This window comes from Somniosus microcephalus, chromosome 4 (assembly GCF_052327205.1).
Source record: "Somniosus microcephalus isolate GS21.2 chromosome 4, FLI_Smic_1.0, whole genome shotgun sequence".
Taxonomy (NCBI): domain Eukaryota; kingdom Metazoa; phylum Chordata; class Chondrichthyes; order Squaliformes; family Somniosidae; genus Somniosus; species Somniosus microcephalus.
In genome coordinates this window covers 268,697,756-268,718,953 of record NC_140990.1, presented here as the reverse complement: position 1 = coordinate 268,718,953, position 21,198 = coordinate 268,697,756, and the positions used below count along the sequence as shown (strand labels likewise).

The 21,198-nt window shown below is 44.0% G+C and overlaps 1 protein-coding gene across 7 annotated transcripts in view; it reads left to right on the top strand.

Annotated features, from left to right (window-relative positions):
- Positions 1–21,198, top strand: part of LOC147120445 (RNA-binding motif, single-stranded-interacting protein 1-like) — a 661,270-nt gene that overhangs the window by 35,473 nt on the left and 604,599 nt on the right. The window contains exon 1 of one of the 7 annotated variants that reach the window (XM_085986396.1): positions 8,648–8,752. The exons of the other annotated variants lie outside the window; for them this stretch is intronic. The gene's annotated coding sequence lies outside the window, so the exon portion shown is untranslated. Of the gene's footprint in view, positions 1–8,647; positions 8,753–21,198 lie in introns of those variants that run through there. 7 annotated transcript variants of the gene reach the window in all.

Here is a 21,198-nt window from a genome sequence, read left to right as displayed (position 1 = left end):
CCCCCTCTCTGCCCTTTACACTATTACTATCCCAGTCTATATTAGGATAATTGAAGTCCCCCATTATCACTACTCTATAGTTCTTGCACCTCTCTGTAATTTCCCTGCAATTTTGCTGCTCTATATATTTCCCACTAGTTGGTGGCCTATAGAATACACCTAGTCGTGTAATGGCATCTCCTATTGTTTCTTATCTCTAATCAAATAGATTCTGTCCTTGACCCTCCAGGACATCCTCTCTCCAGCACTGTAATACTCTCCTGCCACCCCAGCTCCTTTCTTTCCTTCCCTATCTTTCCTGAACACCTTATATCCAGGAATATTTAGTACCCAATCCTGCCCTTTTTTGAACCAGGTCTCTGTTATCGCCACCACATCATATTCCCATGTGGCTATTTGCACCTGCAGGACTTCATCTCTCTTTCTACCTATGTCGTTGATACCGATATGGACCACGACCTCTAGCTGTTCACCCTCCCCCCTCAGAATGTCCTGCAGCCGCTCAGTGACATTCTTGACCCTGGCACCAGGGAGGCAACATACCATCCTGGAGTCACGTCTGCGGCCACAGAAACACCTGTCTGTTCCCCTAACTATTGAATCTCCTGTCACTATTGCTTTCCCGATCTTCCTCCTCCTCCCTTGTACAGCTGAGCCACCCGTGGTGCCGTGGACTTGGCTCTGGCTGTACTCCCCAGAGGAACCATTCCCCTCACCCGTATTCAGTAATACCGGTTAGAGAGCGAGATGCACTCAAGGGAATCCTGCACTACCTGCCTGATCCTCCTTGTCTATCTGGCGGTCATGCATTCCCTCTCTGCCTGTACACTCTTACGCTGCAGGGTGACTGTGATGAAATAACTCTGTGTTCTGGCATTTGTATTGTCTGTTGTTGTTGTACTTGCTAATGTCTGGAATGTTCTACAGATGTAACCACTAATGCTCCTCCCTAGCCCCGCCCCTCTGGATCCTCCGGATTGGTGTGAGTCTTTCTCATAAGGGCTGGGTCGGTGATGAATGATGGCTGCCTTGTGTTAACTCGATGCCATGTTCTTACTTAATAAAAGCCTTTAGTTTTAAGCTTTAACCTCTTGGATTCAGGCAGTTATTTGGCACATCAGTGACCACCTCCTGAAATGTGCTATCCACGTAGCTCTCGGCCTCATGGATGCACCGTAGTGATGCCAGCTGCTGCTCGAGCTCCGAAGCGTCCTGGAGTTCCCACATGGCACAAGATGTGCAGTCCACGGGACTGAGGTGCCCTGCCATGCCTCTATTTAATAGACTATTAACTAACGTAACAGAAATAAACTCAAGACTTAAAAAAAAATAATCACCAGCTACTCACCATTTTTTTTTTTCTTTTCAGCTTCTTCCGTTGTGCTGACATCACTTACCTTGCTCCCTGACGCTTGCGCTCCCTCTGGTCTCTCGTGCTTACATTTATCTCTGGCCGCTCCTCTCGCTCTCTCCTCCTTCCCCCTCTGCTCTGAATTCCCACTCTCTCCAAATTCCCAATGTTAGCAGTCTGTTTAGAAGCACTCCATTTAGGCTCAGTCTCTGCAGACCACTCTCTGCAATAGAGATGTAAAATGCTTCACCATGTATGATGGCCATGTCAGCAGAGTTAAACTGTAGGCTTCAGGAAGAGAAACGGTCTTTAAAATGTCTGATAATCGGGGGTATACCTATTTTTAATCTCTGTGTCGAAGAGTATGCTCACTTTTCAGCCACAAAAAGTGACCTGTTTCTTGGCATTAAAGATTTTAAAAATCATATACACCGGCCTGGCTTTGAAATGCCGTGTGGACCATTAATTTGTTGATGCTGAACCTACATGTCAATTTTGCAGGTTCTAATTATACTTTAGTTCACGTCTCTTTAAAAGTATGGTGGGCAATGCAGTTTTTGTCTAGTCCATGTGCAGTGCTTAAGATCCTGACTTTTCCACCTTGCAGCCTGCAGGTCCACACTTTGGAAATTTTTGCCAAGATCTACTGCAGCTCCTGTCTCCCAAGGCTATCTCTGCATTTTAAATTCCCCTCCAGGCCTCATTTAGGTCCCAAACAGACCACCTCCAGGTCCTGAGCTTTCCTCCAGGCTTCAGTGAGGTCCCAAGCTTCCCTCCAGACCTCCTCCAGGTTATGAGCTTCTCCTATAGGTTCCAAGCGCTACTCTAGAGTTCAATTTGGGTCTCGAGCTCCCATCGAGGCCCTATGCTTTCATCCAGCCCTCCTCAGTGCAATTTAGAGAATTTTGCAGTATAGCAACGTCTAAAATTACCACTTTAGAATACAATACATTATACTGTAAAACGTACCAAATGAAGTGAGAAATATTAAACATTTTTGAGTTACATGCCCCCCAGCCCCACAAGTACAGTCTATCTACACCTAAAGACTATTCCACTGAGAACTGTGGATCAGTTTAATCCTACCTTCCCCTGTGACTTTGGTGGGATGGGAAGAAAGCATTTAAAGGCTACCTGATAAATAGGGGCTGATGGGAGTAAATCATAAATGCATTTTTTCTTTCAATGTATCTCGAGCTCCTGAGATAAAAGACCAAGGCCCATCTAGTTCGCCTTCTACCATCCTGGTAGTTGCATAAAACAATGATGGTGGCCGAGAGTTTGCTCACCTCGGTGGGTCTGGTGCAGCCGGTGTCGGTGGCGGGTCGCGGCCCCGCTGCTGGCTCCATCCCGCTGTACAGAATGAATTTACCTCAATGGGGCTTGATAAGCCCGCCCAGCGTATTTCCCAGCCTAATTAGATGGCATGGGTCTGGTGATGTCATTCATAATGCGTCTTGAGCCAGTTTCCTTAAAGGGACCATGGCCACCTTTTGATGTTCTTGGACAGATTTGTGTGCACCTTTGAAAGTGGCTTAGTGAGGTGCAGTGAATGGTGAGGCATAACGGTACCGCCCGCAATGATGATGAGTGAATGGAATGGCTTGGGCATTGTAGGGATGCTTTATGGTGTTGGGGTGGGTGAGGTGGTGCTAACCTGGCGCATCATGTGGCAGCCAGGGTGTACAGCATCAAGTGAAATAAACCTGGCCATGGTGAGGCCATCCCTGGCCTCCCGGGCAGCAATGTGGTCGGGTGTTGATGCCCTCTGTCCTGTGCAGCATCAGATGATTGTGGAGAAGGTTGGTGTTGTTGGTGCTACTGGTGTTGGGGCTGATCATGGTCAGATTCTGAGGACCAAGGTGAAACAGTATAAACGGTACCCATGCTGATAGAATAGATGGCAGGTGAATTTGAGATGACAGAAGCGATCTGTAAATGGTGAGAGGTTGTTCCAGTGAGGTGACACTGGATGGAGAGTTTGCTACAGACACTTGCAACCTACATAAAGCTCAATCTGTGTTCCAAATGGAGTAAGCAACAGCTTCTGCGCTTGGAAAGTGAACAGCTGTGAGGTGGGAGCTTTTATAGTACATTTCAAGCTGTCAACTAATCAGCTGATTCAATGGCCATTCAACTTCCGCCTCAGGTTAACAGATGTCCATGAGCAGCGTGGACCCCGCGGGCGATCAGTTAAAGTTAAAAGGTAAGGTTAAAACCATTATTAAGGGTCTGTCAACAAGCCAATAATTGCTTTAATTGGGTCGTCTGTCTCTGCGGGTCAGGTTGGGTCCAATCCGAGATCACAGACGCGTTGTGGCGGGATGACCCGCTGTCAAAAAAATCAAATTTCCCACCCGATCCGCTACTGATCCTGCACGCTGATCCCTGAAAAATTCCGGTCAGTGGAGTGTTGACTAATCATAGCAATCAATCTCTATCAATTAGTCGACAACAGGCCCAGAAATGAAACTAGGAAAACCCCAGTAGTGGAGAGCTTTGGGAACCATAGGTCCAAAGTCATTCGGTGAGTGGGCAAAACCGTGGCAGATGGAGTACAATGTGGGGAAGTGTGTGGCCATTCACTTTGGATCTAGAAAGCTAGGTCAGAGTATTTCCTAAATGGTAAGAAGCTAGGAACTGTGCAGGAGCAGAGATTTTGGGGTCCAAGTAGAGCAATCATTAAAAGCTAGTGGACAGGTACAAAAAGTAATTGAAGAGGCAAATGGAATCTTGGCCTTTATCTCAAAGGAATACAATGGGGTGGAAGTTCTGTTATATTTATAAAAACCCTGGTTAGACCCCATTTAGTGTTCAGTTCTGAGCACCGCCCCCCAGGAAGGATATATTGGCCGTGGAGAGGGTGCAGCACAGACTCACCAGAATGATACCAGGGCTAAAAGGATTAAATTATGAGGGTGGGTTGCATAGACTAGGCTTATATTCCCAGGAGTATAGAAGATTAAGGGGTGATCTAATTGAGGTGTTTTAAGATGATTAAAGGATTTGATAGGGTAGATCAAGAGAAACTATTTTCTCTAGCTGGGGATTTCAGGACAACGGGGCATAGCCTTAAAATTAGAGCTAGGATGTTCAGGAGATGTCAGGAAGCACACTCTTCACACAAAGGGTAGTGGAAATCTGGAACTCTTTCCCCCGCCCCCCCCCCCCCCCCCCCGCCAAATGGCTGTTCAGGCTAGGTCAATTGAAAATGTCAAAACTGAGATGGATAGATTTTTGTTACGTAAGGGTATTAATTTATGAAATCTATCTACAGGAAACTGTGTGTTATCCGGAGGCTAACTGTCAGGAATGCTCAAGCCACCGGCAAAAATCAGGTGCCGTTTTCGTTAGGTTTTTTTTCTTCTCGTTGCTTTTTTCCTCAACAGTCAAGCTCTGCAAGGTCTGCTGAAGCTGTTGCTAAGCTACAGAGACGCTTGGACTGTTTAGAAGCAGCAACAGGGTTTGTTGACAGATACGGAGCTCAGAAGCTTCCGTATCTTTCAACATTAGCGCTGGAGTGTCCAGCAGTTTTGAGGGAACAGCAACAGCTCGGTCCCGTCGGTGCCGGATAGCGCACAGTTTCCTGTAATTTGCATTTGAATGAGTGACCCTCTTCTGAGTGTTGAAACAGCTTTCTGCCCTAAAAATTGTCTTCTGACACAAACAGGAATGTGGATGGCAAGGTTGGCACAAAAAAACTGCCAAGGTTTATAAAAAGAACAATTCACTACCTGCTGTCGTGAAACTCCACAGCTTCACTGATTCCTTTATGGGCCTCCAAGAGTGAATGTCAAATCGCAACCATAAATCACGTCACTACCAGGGTCCTTTGTGCCATTAATTATTAGCCTTAATTGGATGTGGCGCGAATGATTCGTAATAACGTCGTAAATCCATCAATTTTTGATCAGCATTAAGTTCATTGGGGAGCCTCATGGCGAGAACAAGTTTTTATCAGCTTTGGCAAGGCTAATGGTATTGAATCGGAACTCATAATGTATCTCTTTTACTCCGCAAATTGCTGGATTTTTTTACAAAATTAATAATGGCGAGCGACGTTAATGTGTATTTCTAATGATGCGACTTCCTTGCAATTCCTGGCCCAATGAGCTCATTGTGTAGATTCATCATTTATCCACTGTTTTTGTCACTTGGATTTAACAAATGGATAAATTATGAACTGCACATTGAACAAAAACAGATTTAGGGTGTCAAGCCTGAACCATTCACACTTTGCTGTGCTGAAGTTGACCAGAGCATTCCTTTTTTTTAAATGCCTCCCGTAGATTTCTGACCTGAGCTGGTGTAGTCAAACGATAACTCAGTGCTACTTCACTAATATGGAGTAATTTAATGTTTGCCTGCTTCAAATTGGCATTCAGGAGTGTAAAGGAGGCTGATCACTGCTGAATTAATTGAGGAGGTGCTTATTAAAGGAATTCTTGACTGTCAGTCAAATGCATATAATTGCTTACTCCTGACCTGAAATGTCAAGATTCCATAAAGTGGTGGCCTTGGTAACCAAGATTTATGCTAACATTTTGGAGATTTTTTTCAACAACATTGATGAATCGTAAAAGGGCAGTAAGAATTTTAATTGTCAAGTATCTCCTCCTTTCAAAGGCATTTTATTGTCATTAGCTGTCGTGTACTTTCGTGCCTTATCATCGATACATAGAATCATAGAATGAAACAACACAGAAGGAGGCTATTTGGCCCACCGTGCCTGTGTCGGCTCTTTGGTAGAGCTATCCAACTAGTTCCACTCCCCCGCTCTTTCCCCCATAGCCCTTCCAATCTTTTCTCTTCATGTATTTATCCAATTCCCTTTTTGAAAGTTACTATTGAATCTGGTTCCACCACCCTTTCAGGCAGTACATTGCAGATCACAACAACTCACTGTGTAAAAAAAAAAAAAAAAAATGTTTCCTCATGTCATCTCTTTTGCCAATCACCTTAAACCTGTGTCCTCTGGTTACCGACCCTTCTGCCACAGGAAACAGTTTCTCCTTATTTACTCTATCAAAACCGTTCATGATTTTGAACACCTCTATCAAATCTCCTCTTAACCTTCAATGCTCTAAGGAAACAACTCCAGCTTATCCAGTCTCTCCACATAACTGAAGTCTTTCATCCCTGGTACCATTCGAGTAAATCTCTTCTGCACCCTCTCTAAGGCCTTGACACCCTTCTGAAGTGTGGTGCCCAGAATTGAACACAATACTCCAGCTGAGGCCTAACCAGTGTTTCATAAAGGTTTAGCATAACTTCCTTGCTTTTGTGCTTTGTGCTTCTATTAATAAAGCCAAGGATCGCATATGCTTTTATAACCGCCTTCTCAGCTTGTCCTGCCACCTTCAAAGCTTTGTTCCTGCAACTCTTTTAAAATTGTATCATTTAGTTTATATCCATTCTTCCTACCAAAATGTATCACTTTCACACTTCTCAGCATTATATTTCGTCTGCCATGTGTCTGCCCATTTCACCAGTCTGTGTCCTCCTGAAGTCTGTTACTGTACTACTAGGAGGGGAGTCTAGAACCAGGGGTCACAGTCTAAGGATAAGGGGTAGGCCATTTATGACAGAAATGAGGAGGAATTTCTTCACCCAGAGAGTGGTGAACCTGTGGCATTCTCTACCACAGAAGGCAGTAGAGGCCAATTCATTAAATATATTCAAGAAGGAGTTGGATATATTTCTTAAGGCTAAAGGGATCAAGGGGTATGGGGAGAAAGCAGGGACCGGGTACTGAATTTGGATGATCAGCCATGATCGCATTGAATGGCGGAGCAGGCTCGAGGGGCTGAATGGCCTACTCCTGCTCCTATCTTCTATGTTTACTATCCTCATCATTGTTCACTACATTTCCAAGTTTCGTGTCATCTGAAGACTTTGAAATTATGCTCTCTATACCCAAGTCCACGTCATTAATATATATCAAAACGAGCAGTGGTCCCAATACTGACCCCTGGGGAACACCACTGTATATTTCCTGCTAGTCTGAAAAACAGCCGTTCACCACTACTCTCTGTTTTCTATCCCTTATCCAATTTTGTATCCATGCTGTTACTGCCCCTTTTATTCCAAGGACTTCAATTTTATTAGCAAGTCTATTATGTGGTACCTTGTCAAACACATTTTGAAAGTCCATATACACAACATCAACCGCACTATCCTCATCAACCCTCTCCATTACTGCATCAAAGAACTCAATCAAATTAGTCAAATACAATTTGCCTTTAACAGATCCATGCTGACTTTCATTTATTAGCCCGTACGTTTCCATACGCCAATTAATTTTGTCCCACCACTGACGCTATGCTGACAGGCCTGTAGTTGCTGGGATTATCCATCTCCCCTTTTTTAAACAGAGGTGTAGCATTTGCAATCCTCCAGTCCTCTGGCAGCACCCCATATCTAAGGAGGATTGGAAGATTGTGGCCAAAGCCTCTACAATTTTAACCCTTCCCGCAGTAATCCATTCTCATACTCTCTCTTTGCCCCTCTTACTCCCTTTTTTAGATCTCCTCTGTACTTTCTATATTTAGCTTGGTTCTGTACTGTATTATGAACCTTACATTTGTCATAAGTCTCCTTTTTCTGTCTCATTTGAATCTCTACATCTTTCGAGCTCTCGTTTTGGATGCCCTTCCTTTCCCCCTTGTGGGAATGTGTCTGTTCTGTCCCAGAACCATCTTCTCTTTGAAGCCTCCCATTATTCACTTACTGTTTTGCTTACCAATTTTTGATTCCAATCCTCCTGGGCTAGATCCCTTTTCAACTCACTAAAGTTAGCCCTCCTCCAGTTAAGTATTTAAAAATTGAAATTGAATTATTTTCTGAGATAAATAGGAAATGTTACACGATTTAATATATTTCTTTATGATCAAGAATAGAAGCTTGCGAAGGGTGTGTAAAGGGTTAGCATATTCTGATCTTATACTTTTATTTTTGTTCTCTTTTGTTGAAAACTGATCCAAATAATTTCTGCATGCTACAGCATGTCATCATTGTGGCATACAAAACTATTGTCAGCACAGTAAGTCAGCTATGAAGCACATACTGTACTTAGTAAAATAAGCAGATCTTTTTTGAGTCCTTTATAAAATATCTGTAATTGGACAGTATAAAAGTGATAGGGTTTTCAAAATATTTCTTAAGTAACCGTAACAGAACTGGCCCCAGATAGCTTTAGAAAATCAAGTGCTTTGTTTGCACAATTCTATTTTTAGGTTGACTGTTCTAAATATATATATGACATTTGACCTTGTAAGCTGTATACATGATGTCCTTGGTTCTGCAGCAGTCCTATTGTTAAATGTGTGCTTGTGAATCTGTTAGAAAGAACAAAATTGTGCTGCTTTTGCCTTTTTTCCTTAAGTGCATTGCTGCCTGACAGTAAGTATAAGTATCATTGTGCTTGTTATTGGTGAGGTTTTATTGATACTTTGTACATAACATTAGGTATTTGATCTGTTCAACAATCCTAATGATACTTAAGCAATTGAATTTTGAGAATTATCAAAAGAGGAATGTACGATTGAGAGCAAGAACTAATAAACAAGTTTTAGCTTGTTTGTTCTGTAGCTGCTTCTAATATATATAAAATTTAAATCAATCTTTTGGAACAAATGGAAACACAAAACTTTTCAGTGAAATGGCTTATGGGGTGTACTATGTTTTAACACTTTGGGTCAGAGAAATTTTTCTGAGGGAAGGCACTTGGGTTGACTGTCACAGGATGCACTGTTGACAACTTCCAGTTCAGGTGGGAACTAACCAATTGGAATATTTAAACCTCCTGCCTGCAGTATTCGGCTATCTTCTTAATGTTGAAACATTTGCATTGTTGATGGACAGGGGAGGAAGGAATATTTGATCAGTATAAACTGAATGTTACATTATTGTAATTTATATCTTTTTGCCTGCCTTTTGAAATGGGGTGTATTGCCACTATGAAATATTTCATCCAGCAGCCCTGCCAGGAGCTCAATAAACTTGCCCAACTGGGGCAAGTGAATTGAAGAGCAGACAGCTCCAAATTGGGACCTTCTGATTTGAGAATCAAATGCTCCAACAACTTGAAATATTGAGCTATGATACCTGTATATTTTCTCCATGAAATGTTGAAATAAATAGCTGCAGGTAGATTGCTAAGGACTGTTATTGTTTTTTTAAATTCGTTCTCAGGATGTGGGTGTTGCTGGCAAGGCCGGCATTTCATAGAATTTTGCCGGCGCTCGGGGCGGGTTTGGAGGTGGGAAATCGGGCAAAATTGCAAAGATTGACAGCAGATCGGAAACCCGCTGTCAACCTGCCTCCAATCAATCTTCCCAAGTGTCGGGTCCCCGATTTGCGCATGGACCTGACACTTAGCGGCGGGAAGAGTATTATAGCCACTTAACAGGTTGTTAACGCATTTAAGAGGCTTTTTGCATTGTTGACAGCTGCAGAAGTGGTGTGAAAGATCCAATGGTGCATTGGTGAGTTTCAGAGGTAAGATAATGTTGGGAAAATCATTTTTAATGCACTTACACCTTTCTGTAGGTAACAAGTTTTGATTTGTATGTGTAGTCCCACTTCATTGGGAGAATCTCTCTCACCAGTGACAGATCGCTTCTGTAACCTCACCTGCAGCTGTCATTTGTTCGAGCCTAAGGAGGGAGTCACAGGAGAGCCTGGGTGCAAGAGCTCACCTTTGTACAGTGATTGTCAGTGTTTGCAGCACCTCAATGCTGTCAAACACTGAAAAATCAGCTGTCAAAAAAAATGTGTGTGGCCCCTTTAATATAGTGAGTGAGTGGGCAAATACATGGCAGATGCAGTATAACGTTGATAAATGTGAAGTTATCCACTTCGGTAGGAAAAACAGAAAGGCAGAGTATTATTTAAATGGTGATAGATTGGGAAATGTTGATGTACAAAGGGACCTGGGTGTCCTTGTACACCAGCCACTGAAAGCAAACATGCAGGTGCAGCAAGCAGTTAGGAAGGCAAATGGTATGTTGGCCTTCATTGCAAGAGGATTTGAGTACAGGAGCAAGGATGTCTTACTACAGTTATACAGGGCCTTGGTCTCCTTACCTAAGAAAGGATATACTTACCATAGAGGGAGTGCAGTGAAGGTTCACCAGATTGATTCCTGGGATGGCAGGACTGTCGTACGAGGAGAGATTGGGTCGACTAGGCCTGTATTCACTAGAGTTTAGAAGAATGAGAGGGGATCTTATTGAAACGTATAAATTTCTGACACGGCTAGACAGACTGGATGCAGGGAGGATGTTTCCCCTGGCTGGGGGTTCTAGAACGAGGGGTCACAGTCTCAGGATACAGGGTAGGACATTTAGGACTGAGATGAGGAGAAATTTCTTCACTCAGAGGGTGGTGAACCTGTGGAATTCTCTACCACAGAAGGCTGTGGAGGCCAAGTCACTGAATATATTTAAGAAGGAGATAGATAGATTTCTAGACGCAAAAGGCGTCAAGGGGTATGGGGAGAGAGCGGGAATATAGAGGATCAGCCATGATCATATTGAATGGCGGAGCAGGCTCGAAGGGCCGAATGGCCTACTCCTGCTCCTATTTTTCTATGTTTCTATGTTTGTTGAACTGCTGCAGTCCGTGTGATGAAGGTGCTTCCACAATGATGTTAGTTAGGGTGTTCCAGGATTTGGACTCGGCGACAATGAAGAAACAGCGATATATTTATTGCCCATTCCTAGTTGTCCTGAGAAAGTGGTGGTGAGTTTTCTTTGTAACAGTATGATACAACTGAGTTGCTTGCTAGGCCACTTCATATGGCAATTAAGAGTCAACCACATTGGTGAGGGACTGGAGTCGCATATGGGCCAGACGGGTAAGGACAGCAGGTTTCCTTCCCTAAAGTGAACCAGTTGGGTTTTTATGACAATCCGACAACCTCACTGTTACTGATACCAGCTTTTTATTTCCTAAATTGTTTAGAGAGTTCAGGTTTTCAAACTGCCATGAAGGGATTTGAACGGATTACTAGTCCAGTGACATAACCACTACATTATCTATTTCTAATTTCTGAACTAGGCTGTTTGAATAATGTGAAGTTGTAGACAGGAAGTTGCATTATTGCAGTGTTGTGTAAAAATTGTGAAATATGTGATGGGAATTAAGATGAGTCATGAAAAATTAACCTTTTTCTATTCAGTGATATACTAAGCTATGTTGAATAACTTCACTATATTCTGTTTTTTGCCATTTGGGTAATTGGAGCATACTGTGTGATAATCTGGCATTGGTTTTTACAAGGTAAGGTGAAACTTTGTATAAGAACATAAGAAATAGGAGCAGGAGTAGGCCATTTGGCCCCTCGAGCCTGCTCTGCCATTTAATGAGATCATGGCTGATCTGATCTTGGGCTCAGCTCCATTTCCCTGCCCGCTCCCCATAACCCTTCACTCCCTTATTGTTCAAAAATCTGTCTATCTCCACCTTAAATATATTCAGTGACCCAGCCTCCACAGCTCTCTGGGGCAGAGAATTCCACAGATTTGCGACCCTCTGAAAGAAGAAATTCCTCCTCATCTCAGTTTTAAATGGCGACCCCTTAGTCTGAAACTATGCCTCCTAGTTCTAGATTCCCCTTTGAGGGGAAACATCTTCTCTGCATCTACCTTGTCGAGCCCCCTCAGTATCTTATATGTTTCAATAAGATCACCTCTCATTCTTCTAAACTCCAATGAGTATAGGCCCAACCTGCTCAACCTTTCTTCGTAAGTCAACCCCTTCATCTCAGGAATCAACCTTGTGAACCTTCTCTGAACTGCCTCCAATGCAAGTATATCCCTCCTTAAATAAGAAGACCAAAACTGTACGCAGTACTCCAGGTGTGGTCTCGCCAATACCCTGTACAGTTGTAGCAGGACTTCCCTGCTTTTATACTCCAACCCCCTTGCAATAAAGGCCAACTTTCCATTTGCCTTCCTGATTACTTGCTGTACCTGCATGCTAACTTTTTGTGTTTCATGCACAAGGACCTCCAGGTCCCTCTGTACTGCAGCATTTTGTAATCTCTCTCCATTTAAATAATAATTTGCTTTTTTATTTTTCTTACCGAAGTGGATAACCTCACACTTTCCCACATTATACTCCATCTGCCAAATGTTTGCTCACTCACTTAGCCTGTCTATATCCCTTTGCAGATTCTTTGTGTCCTCTTCACAACTTGCTTTCCCACCTATCTTTGTATCATCAGCAAATTTGGCTACATTACACTCGGTCCCTTCATCCAAGTCATTAATATAGATTGTAAATGGTTGATCCATGTGGCATCCCACTAGTTACCGTTTGCCAACCGGAAATGACCCATTTATCCCGACTCTCTTGTTTTCTGTTAGTTAGCCAATCCTCTATCCATGCTAATATATTACCCCCAACCCCGTGAGCTCTTATCTTGTGCAGTAACCTTTTATGTGGCACCTTATCGAATGCCTTCTGGAAATCCAAATACACCACATCCACTGGTTCCCCTTATCCACCCTGCTCGTTACATCCTCACATTGTAGTATTTGTAATGATGATATGCACAGCTTGTGACAGGCCTTCTGGGTATTTTGAGGTCAGTAATGCATTCAGAAACTAAATTGTGTTAAAGGCAATGATCTCCACAATCTTGATTTTCATAAACACAACCTTTTTTATTTAGATTTTTTTGCTGGGAATGGGTGATTAAAACAAGAAATGCATCACATTGTAGTTAGACTCTTGTAAAAGTCTTTGGTGGAACACAACTAAAAGCATTCTTAATTGAAATGGAAACCTATTAGGAAAATAATTTTGGCATACATATAACATTTTAAAAAATTCATTCTTGGGATGTGGGCGTTGCTAGCCAGGTCAGCATTTATTGCCTATCCCTAGTTGCCCCGAGAAGGTAGTGGTGGGCCACCTTGAACTGTCCGTGTGGTGAAGGTGCTTCCACAATGCTATTAGATAGGGTGATCCAGGATTTGGACCCAGCGACAATGAAGGAACAGCGATATATGTCCAAGTCAGAATGGTATGTAACTTGGAGGGGAACTTAGAGCTGATGGTATTTTCAAGCACCAGCTGCCCTTGTCATTCATGGTGGTAGAGGTTCGGGAGGTGCTGCCCAAAAAACCTTGGCGCGTTGCTGCAATGCATCCTGTAGAGAGTATTGCAGCAGCAATTCACCAGTGATGGAGGGGTAGATGTTTAGACTAGTGGATGAGGTGTCGATCAAGCAGATTGCTTTGTCCTACATGGTGTCAAGCTTCTTGAGTGTTGTTACAGCTGCACCCATCCAGACAAGTGGAGAGTATTCCATTACACTCCCGACTTGTGCCTTGTAGGTGGCAGAGAGGCTTTGGGGAGAGAGCTGAGTCACTCGCTGCAGAATACCCTGCTTCTGACCTGTTGTTGGAGCCACAGCATTTATGTGGCTGGTCCAGTTGAGTTTCTGGTCAATGGTAACCCTGAGGATGTTGGTGCTGGAGGATGAGGCGATGGTAATGCCATTGAATGTCAAGAGGAAATGGTTAGGCTCACTCTTGTTGGAGATGGTCATTTTTACTTGTGTGGAATTAATGTTATTTTCAGCCCAAGCTTGGATGTTGTCCAGGTCTTGCTGTATATGATCATGAACTGCTTCATTATCTGAGGTGTTGCTAATAGAGCTGAACACTGTGCAATCATCAGGGAACAGCCCTACTTTTGACCTTATGATGGAGGGAAAGTCATTGATGAAGAAGCTGAAGATAGGTGGGCCTAGAGCACTACCCTGAGGAACTCCTTCAGCGATGTTCTGGGGCTGAGATGATTGGCTTCCAACAACCACTTCCATTTTTCTTTGTGCAGGTCTGAGTCCAGCCACTAACGAGCATTCCCCCTGATCCTCATTGACTTCAGTTTTACTAGCACTGTTGCCGAATCCTTCCATCACTTCGCTGATGATTTGGAGTAGACTGATAGGGTTTTAATTGGCTGGATTCAATTTGTATTGATATCTGTGGACAGGTCATACCTGGGCAATTTTCCACATTGTTGCGTAGATGCAGTGTTGCAGCTATACTGGAACAGCTTGGCTAGGGGCGCACCTAGTTCTGGAGCACAGGCCTGCAGCAATACAGCCGGGATGTTGTCCAGGCCTATAGCCTTTTCTGTGTCCAGTGCACTCAGCTGTTTCTTGATGTCACTTTGAGTGAATCAAATTGACTGAAGACAGGCTTCTGTGATGACCTCAAGTGAAGGCCGAGAAGGATCATTCACTCCGCACTTCTGCTGAAGATGGTTGCAAATGCTTCAGCCTTGTTTTTTGTACTTGCTGTCTGGACTCTGCCATCGTTGGGGATGGGGATGTTCATGGAGCCTCCTGCTCTTGTTAGTTGCTTAATTGTCCACCATTGCTCACAACTGAGTGTACAGGACTTCAGAGCTTTGACCTGATCCATTGCTTGTGGGATCACTTGGCTCTGTCTGTAGCATACTTCTTTTGCTGTTTAGCATGCATAATAGTCCTGTATTGTAGCTTCACCAGGTTGGAACCTTGTTTTAGGGTATGCCTGGTTCTGATCTCTGCATATTCTTCTACTCACTATTAAACCAGGATTGACCATCTGTTTTGATGATGATGGAGGACTGAGCGATACAGATTATGATGGTATGCAATTTTACTGCTGTTGATAGCCCATAGTACTTCATGCATGCCCAGTTTTGAGCTGATAGGTCTGTTCTTGATCTATCCCACTTAGGACGCTGGTAGTGCCACATGACATAATGGTCAATGCCCTCGGTATGAATACGAAACTTGGTCTCCAGAAGAACTCTGCGGTGGTCATTCCTGCCAGTGCTGTCATGGACAGAAGCAACTGCGATTCTAGATTGGTGAGGACGATCATGGTACTGTATGTTGGTATTCTTATTTGCCCAGCTACCAAATCACTCCCCCCCCCCCCCCCCCCCCACCCCGCCCCCCCAGTGCCAGTATGATGCCATCAAAACAATTATACATTTGACAAGGTTAAAAAAAATTGATGCACTATCAAGTAGGTTATTCCCTTTTGTTGGTTCTCTCACCACCTGCCACAAGTCCAGTCTGGCAGCTATGGCCAGCTTGGTCAGTGATGGTACTACCGAGCCAGTCTCCCACTCAGTGTACATTCTGTGCCCTTGCAAACTTCAGTCCTTTTTCCAAGTGGTGTTCAACATGGACTAGTACTGATTCATTAGCTGAAGGAATGTGGTCGGTTGTAATCAGCAGGAAGTGTCCTTGCGCATGTTTGACCTGAAGCCATGCAACTTAATGGAATAAATGTTGAAGATTCCCAGTGCCACTCCTTCTGACTGTGTGCTACTGTGCTCTGACCTCTGGGTGAGAGAGGACATCCCCAGGGACGGTAAGTAGTGATGTATTTTTGGTAAGAACAAAATTAGTTTTTTTTTAACAACAGCAAAATACCAAGGATGCTGGAATCTGAAACTAAAACAGAAATTGCTGGAAATACTCAGCACGTCAGGCAGCATCTGTGGAAAGAGAAACAGATTTAACGTTTCAGGTTGATGACCTTTCATCAGAACCCATCAGTTTTTTTTCCAACCTTGTCAAATGTATAATGGTTTTGGTGGCATCATACTGGCACGGGGGGCTGGGTGGGGGTGGGCGGAGGAGTGATGTGGTAGCTGCACAAGTAACAATACCAACATACAATACCATGATAGTGCAATGTAAATTTAATTTCCTTCAAACTGCTGATTTTCGTTCCACTGCAGTGGGGGCGGGGTTCCCAGTGGAGGTCAGCTGCTTCGCCAAATGGGGAGAGAAACTCAAATGCAAGTCACCTCCATGTTTGTGGTAGGATCAGAGTGGTGTTGGAAGTTGTCTACTTGCTTTTTTGGAAGCAATTTGGGGTGAGGAGAATTTTCTGACATGTTTTCTTCAAATTTTTAGTTTTTAAATATCTAGAAACTGGCCTGTAGGTATACATGCTATCCCACATGAGTGCATGAGACAAAATGATCATTTACTGGTCGTTTTACAAGGCAGAGAATACTTTGAAATAATTAAATTGTGCCACAAAGTAGAGGCACAAATGGAAATAAAATAGGTCAACTAACACAAATTGCATATGTGAAATTAGAACCTTTATCTAGATATTTCCATCTTTGGTGATTATTTATGCATTAAGGTTTATCTAAACGTGTGTGAATATGAAACTGACTTGCAGTAGACTTTCCAGTGTTACCCTTGAATAATAGTTTAAAAACTTACTTTTAGCTGCCAGATTTGAGGTGCTGTTTGTCAGAAAACTGCAAGTGGACAGTGTAAACCATTTGTGATTTTTTTTAAAACGGCATTTGCTGGTAATTTCTTTAGGGCTTCTTTCACCCACTCCACCGCTGTATCTTCAGCGGAAGTTTGGTGGAAACCCAGTTTACACTTGGAGTTTCCGCTGAAGTTGCAGCAAAAGAAGTCCCGAGGTAAATCCCGACAATTACGTTGGTTGAAATTTTTTTTTTAATCACCTGTCGTACATGTAAGGACCTTTTTTTAAAATCAGGTTTTAACCAATGTTCACTGATAAAAATCCTAGATTTTGTTTTGGGTGGTGAATCAGTAAAAACTTCTTTTCCTTTGAACTTGAAAGAAAGAAAGACTTGCATTTATATGAATGCATTTATATATTTTTATTAATTCATTTTTATGGGATTTGGGCATCGCTGGCAAGGCCAGCATTTATTGCCCATCCCTAATTGCCCTTGAGAAGGTGGCGGTGAGCCACCTTCTTGAACTGCTGCAGTCTGCGTAGTGAAGGTACTCCCACAGTGCTGTTAGGTAGGGAATTCCAGGATTTTGACCTAGCGACGATGAAGGATCGGCGATATACTTCTAAGTCAGGATGGTGTGTGACTTGGAGGGGAACTTGGAGGTGGTGGTGTTCCCATGCGCCTGCTGTCCTTGTCCTTCTAGGTGGAAGAATTCGCGGGTTTGGGAGGTGCTGCCGATATATGGCAGGCTTGCCAAGGGTGCAGGGCATCGTAGACTGCACACATGTGGCCATTAGAGCATGCCATCACAACCCAGTTGTTTTTGTCAACCGCAAGGGCTTCCACTCCCTTAACGTCCAGCTGGTGTGTAACCACAGGAAGGACATGATGCATATTTGCACAAAGTACCCTGGCAGTTGCCATGACTCGTTCATCGTGCGGCGGTCTAGTGTGCCTCCACTCTTCAATCCGCCAAGACAACTTTCCGGATGGCTACTTGGAGACGAGGGCTATCCCCTGAAGACGTGGCTAATGACGCGTTGAGGAGGCCATCGAATGAAGCAGAGGAGCGCTACAATGCCAGCCATGTTTCGACCAGACCCATCATCGAGCAAACCATCAGCTTGCTCAAAATACGATTCAGATGCCTTGACAGATCAGGTGGAGCCCTACAATACTCAGCAGCCAGGGTCTCCAGAATCATCGTGGTCTGCTGTACACTGCACAACATCACACAGCATCGTGGCTTGCAGCTGCCTGAGGAACAAGTGGCTCAGCGCATAGCCTCCTCAGATGAGGAGGAGGAGGAGGAAGACCTTGCGGAGGCGGATGAGCCAGCTCCAGCAGCACGCGAGCACATTGCTGCCCGTGATGCAAGGGATGCACTAATCTTTGCCAGATTCGCTTAGGTAGACGAATGAAACACATGTGGCTGGCACCTTCTTATCACACCATACATAATGGACAAGAACCTGTGGGTTCCTATCACTCTCGCCACCATCATTACAAATGCAAGTCGCCCTGAGCCCTCAATGTGCAACTTCCATTTCCCAGAACACAGAGGCCAGAATTTCAACTGTTTGCCATCACTTTTGTTTTATACAAGCACAACAGGATGACAATGGCAAATATTAAAGAAAACAAAATACAACAGAACGGAACACCCAAGTGACTACCCTTGTGACTAATTGTGCTTTATCTTCCTCTTACTCATGCTTCTACATGGTGCTTCCCCTGTGGCTTCAGCAGATGTGGAGGCACCTTGCTGACTTTCATGCTGCTCCTGCTTTGACACCTTTGGCGGGCGTCCTCTGAGTTTGCGAACCTGTGAGGGCTTGGCAACAGTATGCTCCTCCTGCGGCCGTGCAGGTGCTGAGACGCCCATCTCTGTTGGGTGAGGACTCTGGTTGAGGGCTATGCAGTGGCATGGGAGTGTAAGCACTTGGAGAGAAGCCCACACTCCCTTGTTGCCTGCCACCAACATCCCTCTCATGGGTCAGCCCCACTTCAGTGCTAGCAAGGGGCTGTACAGCACCTTGCTGCACATCAGGGGGAGTAATGAGGACCCGTATCTGCTCTGGCAGTCCTCCTCAAAAGGACTTCCATGAGGCTCTGGTTTCTCTGCTCAATAGTTGCTCATCGCTCCTCCAGAGATGTCAATCTATTCTGAACATTCACCATGTTTTCCTGACTCTGGCAACTTATTTCCTGCATAACTGTAGCCATCCTTTCCTCTACCGTAGCCATCCTTTCGACGGAGGTAGTCATCCTTTCCACGGAGGTTGCCATCCTTTCCATGGTGGTGTGTTCATGTGCCATTGCCTCCACAAAGGCACTGCTAATGTTAGACATGGGCTCCTCCATCGTCTCCACACTCACAGTAACCCTGGATGCAAAACCTGCCAGAGACTCCTGCACTTGTTCCTGGAGTTCCAGCACCGCTCTCTTTCTGGATGGCCCCAGAGGCGCAGGGTCCACATGCAGCTGAGCAGAGCTGGAAGCGCCCTGCGGCCACTGACGAGGACTCTCCACTGCTAACCCTGTCTCCACCATCTGCTGATGCTCACTTGTGAGCTGTAATACACCAGGTGACAACACTACTCTATCTCGCGAAGGTCCCACCGAGGTGTGCGTATTTGCGCTGTCGCTGGGTCTGCTTAATTCTGCTGACGCTGCGCTCTCAGAGGTTGCAGGTTCCTCTAAGGAGGCTCAGGCTCTTCCTCCTGGACAGTGGAGAGGGGGGCTGTCGATTGTCCTGTGGGGGAGTAAAGGCATAAGTTAGACACGTGATATTAACGTCGCATGCACATTGATTTGTGCAGATGATTATAAGTCAATCTGTTTGAGCATCTGATGCCATATCAGTCACTCATGCAATATAAATGAGAGAGATGCAAATCTATTCTGTTCCTAAATCTAAACAAAGGAAACTACGAAGGTATGAAGAGTGAGTTGGCTATGATAGATTGGGGAGCTTCATTAAAAGGCATGACGGTGGATAGGCAATGGCTAACATTTAAGGAATGAATGCATGAATTGTAACAGTTATACATTCCTTTCTGGTGCAAAAACACAAAAGGAAAAGCGGCTCACCCATGGCTAACAAAAGAAATTAAGGATAGTATTAGATCCAAAGAGGAGTCATATAAAGTTGCCAGAAAAAGTTGCAAGCCTGAGGATTGGGAGCAGTTCAGAGTTCAGCAAAAAAGGACCAAGAGATTGATTAGGAGGGGAAAAATAGAGTATGAGAGTAAACTTGCAAGGAACATAAAAGCAGACTCAAAGCTTCTACAGGTATGTAAAAAGAAAAAGATTAGTGAAGACAAATGTAGGTCCCTTACAATCAGAAACAGGAGAATTTATAACGGGGAACAAGGAAATGGCAGAGCAATTAAACAAATACTTTGGTTCTGTCTTCACGGAAGAGGACACAAATAACTTCTCAGAAATGCTAGGGGACCAAGTGTCTAGTGACAAGGAGGAATTAAAGGAAATTAGTATTAGTAAATAAATAGTGCTGGAGAAATTAATGGGACTGAAAGCCGATAAATCCCCAGGGCCTGATAATCTGCATCCCAGAGTACTAAAAGAGGTAGCCGTGGAAATAGTGGATGCATTGGTTGTCATCTTCCAAAATTTTAAGATTATGGAACAGTTCCTGCAGATTGGAGGGTGGCAAATATAACCCCATTATTTAAAAAAGGAGAGATAGAGAAAACAGGGAACTACAGACCGGTTAGCCTAACATCAGTATTAGGGAAAATGCTAGAGTCTATTATAAAGGATGTGATAACAGGACACTTAGAAAATATCAACGGAATGAGACAAAGCCAACATGGATTTATGAAAGGGAAATCGTGTTTGACAAACCTACTGGAGTTTTTTGAGGATGTAACTGGTAGAATAGATAAGGGAGAACCAGTGGACGTGGTGTATTTGGATTTTCAGAAGGCCTTTGATAAAGTCCCACATAAGAGGTTAGTGTGCAAAATTAAAGCACATGGGACTGAAAATTGGTTAACAGACAGGAAACAGAGAGTAGGAATAAATGGGTCTTTTTCGGGGTGGCAGGCGGTAACTAGTGGGGTACTGCAGGGATCAGTGCTTGGGCCCCAGCTATTCACAATATATATCTATGATTTGGATGAGGGAACCAAATGTAATATTTCCAAGTTTGCTGACGACACAAAACTAAGTGGGGTTGTGAGGAGGATGCAAAGAGGCTTCAATGCGACTTAGACAAGTTGAGTGAGTGGGCAAATACATGGCAGATGCAGTATAACGTGGATAAATGTGAAGTTATCCACTTCGGTAGGAAAAACAGAAAGGTAAGAGTATTATTTAAATGGTGCTAGATTGGGAAATGCTGATGTACAAAGGGACCTGGGTGTCCTTGTACACCAGTCACTGAAAGCAAACATGCAAGTGCAGCAAGCAGTTAGGAAGGCAAATGGTATGTTGGCCTTCATTGCAAGAGGATTTGAGTACAGGAGCAAGGATGTCTTACTACAGTTGCACAGGGCCTTGGTGAGACCACAACTGGAGTACTGTGTGCAGTTTTGGTCTCCTTACCTAAGAAAGAATATACT